Genomic DNA, 13,975 nt, shown 5'->3' on the forward strand with positions numbered 1-13,975 from the left:
ATGTTGTCTCATTACTGTCATGATCTTCAAAGAAATTATCTATTGTTTCTGTGGTCTGCTCTTTGACTTTATGATTATGCTTAGTCTCCAGTTAATTTTTAATCCTTTCTTCAGTCTTTTACTAACTATAAATGAGGGGCAGCTAGGTGATGCAGTGGATGGAGCACCAGTGCAGGAGTCAGGAGAACCTGAGTTCAAATCTCACCTCAGACACTTGACGCTCACTAGCTGTGTGACCTTGGGCAAGTCACTTAACCCCAACTGCCTCATCCTGGATCATCTCTAGCCATCCTGATGAATATCTGGGTCACTGGATTCAGGAGGAAGAAGGCTCTGGAGGAGAAGTGAGGCTGGTGACCTGCACAGCCCTCCCTCATTCAAAACAAAGTCAAGTGTAAGTCATGTCATCATTTCTCTGATGGCATGGTCTTCTTCGGCAACAAAGGACGAACATACACATGTTCCTCGAGGGCAGGGTTATTACATTTCTGTCCATTCCTAGTAAAAAAGTCCTAAGCACTTAATGCTTGAAATGAATTACGAGTAAAAGGTAGCTGAAAATATGAGAAAAAAATGAGAATATACATATTTAAATTAAAACAAACTAGAAAACATTTAAGTTATTTTAGCCAGGGAGCCACTCGCTGCTTAAAAAAAGCAAAAAGTATTTCTATGCTACTCCACAAACAAGAATCTTCACACTATTACTATAATGTTTCTCATTTCTTAAAGTACTTTGTTTAAAATGCATTATTAAAAAACAGAAGTCCATTTCATAAAAATTTAACAGAGGTTGGATTAAAGCATTATTTTTCCCTTCTGTCTGTCTAAGAGCAAGCAAGGATGTAGTGACCACTGAAGATAAAGTACATGTTTATAAACTTACAAGCAAAAACCAATTCTGTTGTGGAACTCAAGTTAATTACTGCGGTACCAAGGCTTTGGACCTGGCCACTTCAGGTTGTTATGCTTGACTATACAGATTTGCTACAAGGTCTTCTTCTTCTTCTTTTTTTTTTTTTTACCAAAGGAACTAGGGATGGGAAAGTGAGAAAAAATGGATTTTGGGTCATTAAAAAATTTTCATTTAAAAAATAAAAACAGGTTTTTGACATGACGTGACATGAGGTTTGGTTAAGTCTTTCTTCTCTTTCTGTCCCACAGGTACCCCTCAAGTCTGTCCAACTCCTTGCCCTTTCATTTGCATTCTAACCTAATTTTTAGTGCCTAAAGGGTATCTCTGCTTGGATGTCCCTTCACTTCAAACTGAACATTTCCAAAACTCTATTTCCCTTCATATCACTATTATCCCCTCCCACCTCAAACCTAGTTCTTTCTTATAGACCAAATACACTATTTCTGTCACTTGGTAAAAGTCCCAAGTCATGTGCTATTTTTGCTACCTGGCTGTCAAGGGCCTCCTTAAAAGTTCCACCCCACATGCCCAAAAATCCCAACATGTGCCCTTAACTTCAAAGAGACCTCCTCTTCATTGAATTCCATATATGCCATATATTTATTCCAGTCAGTCTCTAGACTTCTGCTTGTAGCCACACTACACAGTCCTACCTAACCAAACTGGCTACAACCTTCACAAGGCTTTCCAGCTACTCCAGTTCAATAGCGAATGTTCTGTATTCTCTGTATTATGCATTCATAGCCTGAACCAGATGTTCTTTCACTGTTTCAGAGTGGTTAGTTTTTTTTATCTCACCAACTAGATGGTAAGATCCTTGAAGGAGAATAACCCCATCCCTTCTACATTTTCTGTATTGCCCAAAACATTTAATAGTAAGGGCATAATATGTCAATAATAAGAAATAACTTCTGGGTTCGATCTTACTTAGGAAAATCTTTCTTCTTCCTTACAGTTTTCTCTTGTATTCAAATTAAAAAGATCAGCACCATAAGTAGCATCCTGATTACCAGCCTTAATGGAATACAATCCCCTGCTTTAAGGCTTATTTCAAGTCCACACCACTGTACATAAATGACAAATTTAAACATGAGTAGTAACTCCCTACTTAATTTTAATTCTAAAACGAACTTCCAAAATCAAGCATCATATGATAACATTTCATAGTACTGCATTCAAGTTACATTATACCATCTGGCCCTCCAAACATTTCACAGGCTATTTCACAAACAGCAAAATACTAATCTTTGCTCAAATATTTAAAACAAAGTTACTTACCAAAATGTTAAACTATCTGGGAAACTATAAAAACTAAATTCCAGGGTGTACTGACTTACAATAGAGAAAATCAAATTCTATTGTGAATTGCAACTCTAGGATATTTAAAAATATTACTGCATAAAAAAATGCATGTTAACTTATAACATTATTCCAACAGGCTGCTAGAATAGTAAACAAGTTGGCAGTTTTTAGCGTCCTCTAGAAGACACTTCTTAACTGTATTAAACAAAAGAAAAATCAACTATTCAAATCAAAGCACAAAAAAAAAAATTCTAAGTCAGTGTAAAAAAGTGCATTTTTCATTTCAAAGTTCTAATTTAATAAACTTTATCTTAGAATTGTTTAAAGTAAAAATAAAATTTTCTATCAAATTGCACTGAAGTTTGAATGGTTTAAAAAGAGACTATATTTTTAAAGATTTAAGCTAAGGATTTGTTTTTTTCCCAGTCAAAAGTTAAACAGGTATATCATTAGGAAATGCCTATCTTTCCTGATAGCCTATTTTATATTTAAGTTCTAAATGAGAAACAAATCAACTCAAAATATTTAAATGTTGGCAAAATAATTTCAATCTTGCCCTGGGGTTAGGGATATAAATAATATTTTCACAACATTCACTGTTCATTTGAAAGCTACATTCTTTTATAAAGCTAAGTATCTCTTCTCCTAGAAATTATTAATTCTATTATTGATGCCTTATGCATCATAAAAAAATAGACAACTCCTAGGATAAGAATTCTGTCCATTTTAGCAAATATCTCATATATTCTTGAATAACAACTAGGATGATTCCAATAGTGAAAAACAGGCAAAGAGTACAACTGTCAGTAATCGATTCTAATGAATAGTGGCAATAGCACAATTAACCCAAAATATTGGATAATTCGAAATCATTTATTTTGTGTTAGGGTAAATTATTTATACGTATATAGGTCTATACATAGGCATTTATACAAATATATGTAACATGTATATATAATATTCTAGGAGATTTAGTTCTCTGAATATTGTGCTAGTAACAAGTTTATCTGCATGTCTGAATACACACAGGCTAGCTGTTGGAAAAATAAACTGATAAGGGATTTTAAAATCACTAGGGATAATGATCCATTTATGTAAACAACTAGTAGTGAAAATAACACTTTCGAAAGGAGGTTAACATATGTGGATTCTGATCTAGATTTTTATCAACTAATGTGGCTTTAAGGCAATTCACTTAATGCATCTGTTGCTTCAACAAAAATTAACAGAACCAAAAGAATTTTTGATATTATCAGGGTAAAAATTAAAATACAGAAAGCACTACATTTATAGTTTTAACATCTTAAAAGAATTCAATGCATAAAACCAAATTATTGTGATTCTGAGTTTAGAATACTAATCTTAAAATTTTATACCAACAATAAAAAACACTGCCTCTCCAAAAAAAAATTAATTTCCAAGATTAAGGCAGGACTAGCTCCTATATTATTACAAACAATACCAAGTACTCAAGTGTTTTACACTAAAATATATCTCAAGTAGAGGTAATGACTGCTGAGTTCAAAAAAAGCAGCAAACTTAAACTGGGAACAAACAGATATAATGAGTGATTAAGGTATCAACAGGGAACAAATAAAAACTAAACTAAAACAAAGATGGCTAAATTTTAAAACAATGGGGTTCGAGGAGCAATTCAGTGAAGCTGCAGAGAGGAATATATATTTCAGTAAATCATAAGGAAAAGCTGCCTAAAAAAGAGCACTGTCCCAGAGTTGCCCCCTGGCCTTCTGATCTGAGGAGGGCAGTTCCTTATCACTTAGGGTACGAGGAGAACAACTTTCCAGGCAAAGCTAGGCCCTTTCAACTTCAATTCTGCAAGGTAACTGACTGTTTTGTCATTTAACCATGATACCTACAAGAGATTTTATTTTAATTCACCTAGCTTAGTTTAATTTAAAAGACAGCTCATATAGGTGAACTAATTTTGTAAAAAAAAAAAACGAAAGCATGACATTTAATACATAGTAAAATAACCTAAAAACTGCCATTATAAAAGTAGGAGATAACAAAAAGCCCTATCTCCCCAAAACAGCAAGATTTCTAAGTCTCATAAAGCAATCAGCAAATTGTACCTGAGTTTTTACTTCCATTCTGAAAGGTACTGGAGTTTATCTCCAGCTCAGTTATGGTAACTAGCAAACAATTTTTTAAAAAAGATTTACACTACTTTCCATATCACACAAAGGAAAACAACTCTTATCACACTTTTAACTAAGAATGACATTTACCAAGGAAAGTAAGTAAGTAAGCAGAACAAGCATAGCCCCAAAGAGTAGAAGTCATAAATAAAATTCATTAGGTTCTACCCTGCTTCAATCCAGTCAGTATTTAGTTATTACAACAACAAAAAACATAGGAACCTTACTGTAAACACCATTCGCTGTAAAGCAAATTGAGTTACGTCCATCTCAGAGAAAAAGGCATCTTTATTCCAAAAAATCCTTTCTTCTGCCTCCATCAGATTTATTCCAGCAATCACTCCCTCTTTTTTTCCCACACCTTTAAGCCCTCTGCATCAGTCTTTTCCCGTCTGGAGTTGTGAGTATATTAAGAGTTTCTAACGCGGGTCAGAAAGGCCTGAGTTGAAATCCTACCTCACACACACTTACCCACCTATTTTCAACTACCTAACTTTTAACTACCTAAAATAATGAAACTACCTAATATAACTACTTACTATTTGTGTGACCCTGGGCAAGTCTCAAGCTCTTTCAGTCTCTATTTCCGTCTTCATTTGAAAAATTTAAATAATGAGCTCTACGTGTGAAGTCCTTTGGCAAACCTGAAAAGCACTATATAAATATTAGCTATTATTATTATAAATATGAGCATCTCCTGCCATTCCTAAAGCACCCTTTCAAGGAACACTAGTAATTTACCCAGAATTTATATAGTGTTTTATGCGGAACCACCCTTTGAGGAAGGTAAGTATTCTCTTCATTTTAGAGATAAGAAAAGTGGCATTCAATGAGATAACATTTGTCCAAAGATGCACAGCATAACATTTTAGAGTTGAATGGAACTTTGAGGTCATCTAGATCAACCCCTCATCTTACAAATGAGAAAACTGAAACCTAAAAACTGTTAAAAAACGACTTGTCCAAAGTCACAGTTAAGTGTGCAGCTCGGAGATTCATTCAGTTCATCTGCCTATGGAAACTAGCGCTTTCCACCATTAACTTTCCATGCTGACTCTTGTCCCATCCATCTCACCATCTTCACTGCCAAACTCTCCAAAAGAGTTCTCTGTCCATTTATTACCATTCACTGACTCAACCTTTTGCAATCTGACCTCCTCTTGCCACCACTCTATAGAAACTGTCTTCTTGATGATTCCGTTGACTTTCTAATTAATAAACCGAATCCCTCTTTTTTCAGTCCTTATTCTCCTTGGCCTCTCAAAAATATTTCACACTCAAAACAACCTCCAGATCACTCTCACGCCCTAGCTTCAGAAACTACAACTCTCTCCTGATTTTTCCACTCTTCCCTCTTGTTTTTCTTCATAGGCCCTGTATAATTTTCAACCCTTTAATGTCAGTGTTTCAAAAGTATCTGTTCAGTTGCTTTAACAGTATATCCTCATCTACCTCTTCACAGGTGAATCCTCAACATTGTAGTTTCTAGTCTGGCTCCAAAACCCACATCTCTAATGACATGTAAGTCAGTCATGTGATCTAGACCATTAATACATCAAATGCAAGTGATCCAAAACCAAGCTTTATGCTCCCTCTCCTTCTGGTTATTTATATTGGTGGGACCACCATTCACAGACCATCAAAAACTTTGGTGTTATCTCTGACTTCTCTCTATCCCTCTCAAATCCAACTCTTCAACAAGTTCTGGCAGTTCTATGTTTATGGTATCTCATGAAGCTCCCATAATCAAAAACCCACCACCTCCTCCCAAGGCAATCCATTCTGCTTCTAGACAGCTTTCCAGCCTACTTTCTTCCATATATTCTATGTTCATGCCAAATGGAACTTACACTTACAAACTGACATTTTCATGCCTCTATACCTTTGGTTATGCTATCCCCTATACCTGGAATGTTCTCTCTCTCCTCACTAAAAAGCCTTCTTCTGAGGAAGGGCTATCTATAAGCTGCTTTACCAATTAACTCCTACTCAACCTTTAAAATTCAACTCAAATGCCACCTCCTCCAAAAATCTTCCGTGGTCACCCGCAATTGGTAATGAATTATCCTTCTTAGAGCACTCTCCACCTCTCATACATTTATCATGTGTATCTGCCATATCTCTTACTTGACAACATCCAACTCAATTATCCATATTAATGAAGGGACCCAAAAGATCATTTAAAAATAATTTATATTTAGCACTGAAATCCAGGCAGACACACATAATCTGCCACCCCATCTTTTCCATGCTGTGCCTCCCTACCAGGTGAGACTCACACCCCACCCACCTCCATCAATGCTGACTCTTGACTCTCTACTAACTGAACTTTACTTTCAGGAGCCTAGGACTCAGCTTGTAGGGTAGGCAGCCACAATGAGAAGTCACATAAGAGAAAATCAGTGGTGCATAATCAAGAGTTGACAGCAGCTTTTGATTACAGTTTGCGATGTTTAAACAAAACTACTTTCAGTGTTCACTGTTTAGAAGATCCATTGATTGATTCTGTCTTTTTAAATCCCCTAGTGATTCTGGCATTTTTTCCTCTTCAGGACCCTAAAGTGTTGGGTGTGTGTCTTTTCTTCAAGTACCTGTGTGAGTTTTCTGAGTTCGACAAAATTTTAAAAACAATTCAAGACTCTTGTGAATGAATTACTTCAAAAAATATACACACATATAAAAATTACTCAGTCATGGTATTGCTACCATTCTCAAGTGAAAATAACCATCAAAAGGATGTATACTGATTCACTCATTTTCTATAACTAATTTAAAACAACCAACAGCAGCAGCAGCAGCAGGATTTGGAGTTTGAAATGCAGCTCTGGTTTTTTATTTTCCATGACCTTGACAGGTCAATCAAGCTCTCTAGGCCTTTTTCCTGATCTATATAGTGAGATGATCTTCCAAGTTTTCTTTTGAGATCTCCAACATTCTATTACTCTCTGATCCCCTAAAGAAAAAAAATTTAAAAACGACTAGCTGGAATTAGAAAACACATGGAAAATAGCCTGAGTGCCATTTTATTTTGTTGTTTAAATCAAATGGCTTCATCAGTCACATATCCAAATATACAGTGAAAGGTAATGATGAAATTTTTTTGAAAGGTTTTATGATTATTGAAGAAACACATGAATGATCAAATTTGGGTAAGTGAAAAGCTATTTAAATCAATATTCTAAAAAGTCATTAGGGCCTAATTGTATAAATGTGTGTTTGGAAAATATAATGTTGGTCCTGTGCCAGTCTTGGACAGGTAATTTAAAACTGTTAATGCTTCAATCTTTGTGATTTGCTTCAGGGGAATGTTTAGAACATTAAGTGCTTTGAAGGTGCTAATATGTTTGTGATGAGCAAGTACTTCGGCACATTGAAATCATCCAAGTTATTTAACTAAGCCTTTGCAGAGCTCTTTTCCAGCTGCTGTATAACGTTACTGAATCTGCGGCTGTATTATCTCACTGTGCATACGGGGAGGAGAGTTTCAAATGATTTGATTAAACCATCTTATCACTCAAAAAATCTTAAAATTTCTAACTCTCAATTCCTGATGATATTCTAAGTGTGCTAATGACAATAACAAATGTCAAACTATTCAGTGATTATTAATCTGTTGTTGATTGAGTTAGGATGAAAAGGCTAAGCTTGCTAGTTATGTCTTGGTATCCCCAACACTTGTATTAAGTTTTGCCTAATGCATCTACATCCATAAATCTACCTCTTGTTTCTTTCAAATCAGTGAAGTGTTTTTTAACTTCCATGATTAAGTCTTTTAAATAAAAGCCTTTTTTTCTAGTCCAAGCTGAAAATTTTAAAAAATAGTATTTACTCATTATGTCTCTTTACAAGTGTTGGATTCATTCTATTTCAAAACCAAATTTAAAGCTGGCAGATGTCTTAATATTTCAGTATTCAAATTACTTTTACCTAATTTCACTTAATTTTCACAACAAACCAAAGAGAGTAAGTAGGCAAACCCTGAAGCTTGGAGTAATATCCCCAAAGCCACATAGCCAGTACTTATTTGTGATTAATTAATCCAAATCTTTGGATTCTCAATCCAGCGCCCCAAAATTACACCACACCACAATCACATCAAAACGATGTGCGATCACCTTTCTAAAACACGTCCACTGCATCATTCAGGTCCAATTCCAAAATATTTTCCTTAGGATTTGAAATTGCTAGGAATTAAATTCCATGGGTTACTCAAGTCTAAGAAATTCCCAAAGATTACTGATTCCTCCACATCTTTAATGACTCGCTATGAGTATACTTGTAGAGAAACTACAATTACCTCAGGCAGCAATCACCTAACAAGCCTTCACTAAGCACCTAGAATGTGCCAGACACTATACTAGGTGTTGAGGATACAAATATAAAAATGAAACAATCTCTGACCTCAAGAAGACTATATTCTATAGAGGAGCTGGGGAATTTGGGAAGAGAACATATAGTTCTAATACAAAGTAAACAAATATAAGGTAATTTTTTGGAAGCACAAATGCCTTTAATCTTTAGCACTTAACACAAAGCTGTGAAGCAATATAGTAACATTAACTAGGGAGTTAAAACTATTGCTACATTGTATTACTACAATGCGGAATAGTGGATTGAATGCTAGAAGAACTGAGCCCAAAATTCTGACTAAGACACCTATATTAGCTGTATGACCCTGAATAAGAGCTACCCCAATTGTGTTACCATAGGGCAGCCAGTTACTTAACCATTACCTCCATAAAATAGGAATAACAATAAGTGAGTCATAGCAGTTATTGCAGTAGCTTATATGATTAAATCAGATAATGCAGGTAAAGAGCTCTGCAAACCTTGCCCTTATGTGAATGCCAGCTAGTTTTCATTATATATTACCATGTGTTACTACATAATTATGTTGCTATATATTATACAATTATAGTACTCTATGTGGATTACAGCAGTCTAAGTAGTGTGTTGTGTGTATGTATAGTGGCACTGTAAATAAATATGATGTTATATATTATAGTATTCTAGGTAATATATTATTATACTACTACAGTACTATAAACATAATAGTCACTCTGCAAAAACATCTATTATTACATTACTCTCTAATAATATATTATAGTAGTCTAAACAGTATACTGTATTATTACACTACTCTGTAATATTATATATTATAGTATTATCAGGATAATGTTATAATATACCATACAGTACTCTTCATATACTATGCTATACTGGTATGACATTATGTATTATGTATTATATAATATTATCACAGTATTCTAAACAGATAGTATTCTAAGTAGTATATCATTAGGACATTATTCTGACTATAATGCTAAAATATGCTTCATAGTACTCTGTACCATATATATATATATATATATATACACATATATTTTTATAATACTCTGTGTATTCTCTATAGTACGCAGCATGGCGCACCTTTGTCAGAGAAGGCGATGTATTCTATGAGCACAGGAAAGATGTGCAGATCTAGAGAACCCACCCCAAATGTTCACATGGACTATGTGTGCCTAACCAAGTTCATACTGGTCTGAGGGGCCACAGTCAGACACACTGTAACTTGACTCTAGCATAGTGATGTCATTTTGGTTCTCTTTGAGAATGAAAGACAACCACCAACCAACCAACCAGTATTCTGTTATAATAGGTTATACTACACACCATTTAAGTAGAAGATATATTATTATGTTACTCTAATAATATACTATATTACATTACTCTAAGTAGTATATTATTAAAGTACTTTATGTTACATTGGGGCAACTAGGTAGTGCCATGAAGGCACTGCTGTGCCTGGAGTATGGAAAATTCATCTTTCTGAGTTCAAATCCAGTCTCAGACACTAGCTGTGGGACCTCAAGCAAGTTACTTAAACCTGTCTGCCTCGGTTTCTTCACCTGTAAAATAAGCTGGTGAAGAAAACAGCAAACTACTCCAGGATCTTTGCCAAGAAAACCCCAACTGGAGTCATGAAGAGTCAGACGCAACTGAACAAAAGCAAATTATATACTTTAAGTAGTACACGTTGTACTCTAAGTCTAATATGTTTTATAGTACTCTTAGTATGGAATATTACATAGCATTGAATAGCGTAACAATTTTATCACAGAACTCTTAAACATACTATGTTACATATTACAGTGCTTGAGTTTTTATATCATAATTACATATATATTATTACAGTAATTAAATACGTTGTAATATTATGGTGTCCTAAATAGTATTTTATATCATTGCAGTACTAAAAGCACATCACGCTATATAACAAGCTAACCCTAGTACGGTACCATTCCAGTACCCTCTGGTAGCATGCTACAATATTATTACAGCACTGACTATGATATCACATTATATAATATCACGTTGCCCCTTGAAGTAGTCTAATGCCGTATTATCTAACCGCTCTAAGCTGTAGGCCACATTAGGATCAGCGCAGCCCAAGCAGAGTACCGTTAGATAAGCAGGACAGCGTTATACAACACGCCGCGTGCCACAGCATGACTACAGCGCTCCGAGCGCAACGCCACGTTCCCTGACACCTCACTGCCCAGGTGCCCACACTCTATAAAACCGCGCGCCAGGGCAGCCCCGCCGGCCCGGCACTGCACGTGGCCCGGCAGCACCCTCCGGCACCGCTCGGGAGCCCAGCACGCCGTGCGCTCGCAGCAGCACCCTAGTGCGGCCCTGCGCCACGCGGGCCCTTCCCGAGCTTTCTGTGCTCCGAGCGCGGCCGCCTGGCAGCACGCACCCGGCTGCTGCAGCACGAGCCTCTGGCACCAGGCCTCGTTCCACACTTCTCCATCTGCTCGCGGCACCCAGCACCGCACCACATCGCACGGCCGTGCCCGGGCCCGGCGCGCTGGGCTCGGCAGCCGCAGCACGCCAGGGCCCGGCTCCGAGCGGTGCACCTAGCCGAGCCGCGCAGCACAGCACAGCACCTCTCCGAGCCCGGGTCCTCGTTACACAGCCCCCACGCCCCTGCCCCCGGCCCCCCGGGCCCCCCGACCGCGGCCAGCCCGGGGCAATGCCCTCAGCCCGCGGCCGGCCCCCCCCCGAGCCCCGGGCCCCCGCTCTGAGCCCTACTCGCTCGCCCGACACCGCTCCGAAAACACACAGCAGAAGGACGACTCCCGGCAGTCCACTATCGCATCTCAGCCTTCCAGAGCCGAGCCGCCTCCTCGCGGCCCCCCCGGGCCCCGGCCCCGCGCTGCCCACGACAGGGGGCCTCCCCGGAGGGAGCCGGAGGGGCTGGCCCAGGGCTGGGGTCCCCCGGGCCGCCCCCAGCCCCAGGGGGGCTTTCCCACCGCCGAGCCTCGTCCAGGCCACCAGGCAAGCATGGGGCTGCCAGCCTCGAGCGGAGCGGCTCCGACAGCAGCATCGCCGCGACTGAGGGTCCTCCCAGGGAGACCCCTCCCCACCGCGTCAAGGGGATCCTCCCACTCGTCCCTCCTTTGTCCCTCCAGCAGGGAGGGAGCGAGGCGATGGCCCTGCCCACGCCGCCTCCCCCCACGTCGATGCTCGGCCCTTCCTCCCTCCGGTGTCTGGCACCTGTCCGTCGCGTGGGTCGTGCCCCCCCCGCCCCCGCCCTCCCTTCCCCCCTCATCTGGAGCGCTCTCCTCTAGCGCCCCTCACCCCTGCAGGGCGGGGGGGATGGGCTTGGGGGAGGGGGGCAGGAGCCGATCTGGGCCTCGGGGCCCACCCCACCCCCCACCCCGGGCCAGCTGCCCCAACGGCGCCTCCCAGAGGGGGAGGGGCAGAGATCCAGGTGCCAGGGCGGCGGCCACACTCACCTCCCTGCCCTGCCCCCACCTCGCTGCATACCCAGCCGCAGAGAAGGCACTTCTTCCCACCCCCCCACCCCCACCCCAGCCCCCCACCTCCAACCCCAACCCCCTCCCCCAACCAATGGTTTCCTTTTCACCCAGGCTCTTGGGCCCTTGTTGGGCACGTCACAGTGACCCCACCCTAAGGGGGGGGGGACGCTCACCAGTCATGGCCCCCCCCATGGGCGGGGGGGGGTGCGTGGGGGAGGGGGCTCCTTGCCTTACGACCACCAGACTCCCCTCTGCAGCTACAATCCCCAACTGCCAGGCCCGAGAATGAGGCGCCTCAGGCTGAGACTCCCTCCTGCAAGCCCCGCCTCCTCTACTGTCTCCCCAGCTTAGGCTCCGCCCCCTTCTGCGCTTCCTCCCCTCCCTAGGGCCGCAGGTTTGAGCTGTTCCCACCCCTCCCCCTCGCCTTCCACCACCTAGGCTCCTTCCCATTGGTTCCCTCGGTTGCTAGGAGATAAATAACGGGGCCTACTTGACCTGATTGGGCCTCCCCATTGGCTCCACCCCCTTCCCCTTGCACTTGAAAAGTCTTATTCCCTACACTCCAGGCTTGGGATGGGAGCGCAGCTGCAGCGACGCACCTGTTAGAGCCTGCGAATCCCTGGGAGCGCTTGTCCAGGCTCTTCCTGCTCTCTGCTCCACTCACACTCCAAGTCCTTGCTCGGGATAAGCAAGAAAAGGCATTTCTTGGCTTTGTTTTCTAAAGAGGCGAAGCGAACACGCGCCAACAACTCTAGACGAGAAGGTTTTTTTCCTCTTCTGGAGCCCAACCATGAGCTTTGGCAAAGGGAGACCGACAGGATGACAATACTTGACTTCCAGAATTAGGTCAGGCTCCCAGGACGCCTGGATGCAGACTCCAGCCCCAAAGGAAGAAGTCAGCACTCCAAAAATAGACCAGAAAGGCTAGAGAAAGAAAGGAAGAGCGACTCCTGCCCAGAAAAAAATTGGACAAGATGAGAGACGTGCCTCTGAGAGTGGTAGAAGCAGAAGAGATGCCAAAGTTACGCCTGCACAGTGAAAAAGTGTCGACCCTACCCATTTCGGTGGCTTGGCATGCCAGAAATATGAAAAACAAGGATTCGATGCGCAAATCTTCTTTTCGATTAGCTTCTGTGTGCCCCTATATCTGCTCTGAAGGGTGAAAAAACAAGTCGAAACACTCCTAAAGCAGAGGACAGAGGAATTCGGCAGGACAGGGATGGGAGCTTTAAAATAAAATCCGAGATGCCTTGTAAAATGCAGAGGATGGTGAATTTTATTGAAGGAAAGGAAGAGGAGGCATGAAAATGCAGGCTTCACATTTTCGTAGGATTTTTGGCAGTTTGCTGTAACTAAAATAAGAAATCGGGACAAGGACAAAGGAGTTCGTCAGCTTGAAAAACTGTTTCGGGGCTTTTTTCCAAATCCGAGACTTCCCGTAAAGGTATAATAGAGTAAGAAGAAGAAAATGGAGCTGTGAAAAGTGCACATTCCATCCCCAAAAGATCTTCCAGTTGGCCCGACTTGCGACTTTGGGGAATGGACGATGTTGGGAGCGGGCAGTGGTAGCATCGAAATATGGCATCTAACCGGTGGCACGTGGGAATAGGGTTCTGAGTGGAAAATGGAGTAATTCTCTTACCTTCCAACCCCCTCCTTCTGATTTGGGGATGAAAAAGTGCAAAAAGAAAGGAAAAAGAAGAGAAACTTGGGAGGTGTACTCCAAAGAGTGATGCTGAAAAGAAAACTGTCCAAAGAACCACCAAAATAGC

The 13,975-nt window shown here is 40.9% G+C and overlaps 1 protein-coding gene across 14 annotated transcripts in view; it reads right to left on the reverse strand.

Moving 5' to 3' along the window:
• SSX2IP (SSX family member 2 interacting protein) overlaps nucleotides 1-13,306 on the reverse strand; it is a 68,202-nt gene extending 54,896 nt beyond the window's left edge. For 8 of the 14 annotated variants that reach the window (XM_072648898.1, XM_072648896.1, XM_072648893.1 and 5 more), the window contains exon 1: nucleotides 12,377-13,306. The gene's annotated coding sequence lies outside the window, so the exon portion shown is untranslated. Of the gene's footprint in view, nucleotides 1-886; nucleotides 3,511-4,916; nucleotides 9,436-12,179; nucleotides 12,233-12,376 lie in introns of those variants that run through there. The other 6 variants (XM_072648894.1, XM_072648888.1, XM_072648885.1 and 3 more) reach the window with 5 other exon arrangements.
• Between the last annotated feature and the right edge of the window lie 669 nt (nucleotides 13,307-13,975).

This window comes from Notamacropus eugenii, chromosome 2 (assembly GCF_028372415.1).
Source record: "Notamacropus eugenii isolate mMacEug1 chromosome 2, mMacEug1.pri_v2, whole genome shotgun sequence".
Classification (NCBI taxonomy): domain Eukaryota; kingdom Metazoa; phylum Chordata; class Mammalia; order Diprotodontia; family Macropodidae; genus Notamacropus; species Notamacropus eugenii.